General features: G+C 46.3%; 2 long non-coding RNA genes across 2 annotated transcripts in view; one reads left to right on the forward strand and one right to left on the reverse strand.

The window, feature by feature from the left end:
* The window catches only part of LOC116661769, a 2,362-nt gene extending 1,788 nt beyond the window's left edge, over positions 1 to 574 (reverse strand). Inside the window, exon 1 of the long non-coding RNA XR_004317733.1 lies at positions 545 to 574. This is a non-coding gene — a long non-coding RNA (uncharacterized LOC116661769). The remainder of the gene's footprint in view (positions 1 to 544) is intronic.
* LOC116661764 overlaps positions 1 to 796 on the forward strand; it is a 27,309-nt gene extending 26,513 nt beyond the window's left edge. The window contains exon 3 of the long non-coding RNA XR_004317726.1: positions 744 to 796. This is a non-coding gene — a long non-coding RNA (uncharacterized LOC116661764). The remainder of the gene's footprint in view (positions 1 to 743) is intronic.
* Positions 797 to 2,230: the final 1,434 nt, after the last annotated feature.

Genomic DNA, 2,230 nt, shown 5'->3' on the forward strand with positions numbered 1-2,230 from the left:
GGAAAGAGGTCCTCGGACGGAGGGCAGACGTGTCGGTTCTGCACACGGGCCTTCAAACACACACCACGATCCGGGCTCGCTGGAAGACAAGGCCTCCCCTGTCTCTGTCTGCATCGAGTGGAGCCCTGACATTCCACAGCCGATGATTGGTTATTGGAGACACACCCGAACCCGGGGCTTGTGGTCTCTTCAGTCAAGGGTCCTGTGACTGTCTCACTCGGCTGATGTGTGAGACTTAGTGTGATACGGGGAAGAAGGCCTCAAAGTTCTTTTGCGCTTCAGCAAACTAACATGTTTTGTAAGGCAGTGAACCGTGAAAGAGTGTATTGTACTTTATTTTATCTATGCCGAGAAGCTAGTTGACTCGGTGAAGGACATAGGTTAGTGGGAAATAGAATGCTTGCTTAGCATGCCTAATTCCGTGTGCTCATTCCCGGTACCTCCATTTAAATACAGAAGAAAAGAAAAAACAAAAACAAGAGCAAATTTCAAATGTTAGAAGTAAAATGTGCGCAAACCCAACTTCCATATACATTCTTTTTACGTGTTTTCCTCTTACTACTTGGTTTGAAATATATCCCAACCGTGACTTAAGCATTTTTTTTGAAAATGCTCTAACTCTTTGAAAGTCTTTTCTGCCACTTTTGTTTTGACACATCCACGAACGGTGATAGACGCACATGGTGGTTTTAATATACATTCTTGAATATTCTCATTAATGTACCTGTAACTACATTTTACAGATGGTGTGTCAGTGCGCCGCTTTACAGAAGAGAGAGGAAGAGAATCTTCCTGGGATGAGGTACAGACTCTTGTTGTTAATGTCCTTGTGTGACTATATAAGTACCAGGGGATTCTGAGACATAAACCGGGGGTTGGTGTGAGTGTGCATCTTCACGTTTGCATCTGCTGATGAGAATTTTTGACTTATGCTTTTAACTTACAATTTAGGATGTGATTCTGTGATTAATGCCATAGGACTGGATAATGCACTAGTGTTCATTTTCCAGACTCACCTAGTGAAGCCAGTGTCTGTGTGGGCATTCTTTTTTTCAGGGTCTTTCCCTTAGAGTTCATTAGAGGATATTGAAAAGAAATTCATCCCTGGGAAAGTTAGGTGCATCTTGTTGTTGATTCTTGTTTTAGCCGTCCTCACTTGAAATTAATTAAGTGATGTTTCATTTTCAAGGCAGCATGTTTTGTCTTCCCATTCCACCGCCAGTAACAGTGGCCTAGTTTCCTTAGTGCCTTACGCTGTTTCCCACCTGCTTATTTTACTCAGGCTACCCTTCCCCAAAGCCCCTCCACAACCCCCTCTGCGCTGGATATCTCTTTTACGAATCAGTGCGGTCTTCCCAGCATTCCCTGAGCTATCCACGTGCAGTGGACTCTCCTGTGCTTTGTGGCGTTACTGTACTCTTTCACCTCAGTTGTAGAGCTGTTGAAACTTTTCTGTGCTGATTTATTTTCATGGATCCTGTGCCTCTGGCAGAACAGAGAGGAGAATCTGCCTTTTATTTATACCGCCAGCTTCTCCCAGAATAGGGCTTATGTTCTGATAGCTTCGGTAAATAATTGTTGTCTACCTCACTCACTAAGCGTAGGCACATTATCTGAAGTTCGGTTCCTGATTTATCTTGTTTTCTGCTCCTAGAAAGGGACGACTAAGCCTGAAATTACAAAACCGGAGTACGCTACTGGGACTTTAGAAGTGGCTCCGCAGGAGCTGACGGATCATAAAACACTGACATCTGTTTGTGGAGCACACGGAGCTTATTATACACTGGGTAAGTTAGTGAACGTTGCTGGCATTTCTTGTTCTCTGTGCCTAGAAACTAGTTTGCTCTGTGGGGAAGGGTATATGTAGCTCAGCAGCAGAGAAAATGCAGGCTTAGCATGCAGGAATTCCTGGGGTCAGTATCCAGTTCCTCCAAGAAACGAGTGTGATACGGGGAAGGAAGGAAGGAAGGAAGGCGCAAAAGTTTTGTTTCGCTTCAGCAGTGTCTTCACATGAAAGCCTAATACTCCATTCTTTTCTGTGGTTTTTAAGCCGACGCGGCACCTGGCGGGGCTCCGGTGTGCCCCGGCAGCGCCCGCCCACATGCGGCGGCCCCGGAGCCCCAGGGAAGAGGGGTGGTCATGCTCTGTTGGGCCTCGTCCTGGGAATGGTGATCGTCCCGTTCTCCCGGCAACCGTTCCTGGCCTCGTCTGCAGACTGTGTGTCCTGTGA

Source organism: Camelus ferus, chromosome 36 (assembly GCF_009834535.1).
Source record: "Camelus ferus isolate YT-003-E chromosome 36, BCGSAC_Cfer_1.0, whole genome shotgun sequence".
Classification (NCBI taxonomy): Eukaryota; Metazoa; Chordata; class Mammalia; order Artiodactyla; family Camelidae; genus Camelus; species Camelus ferus.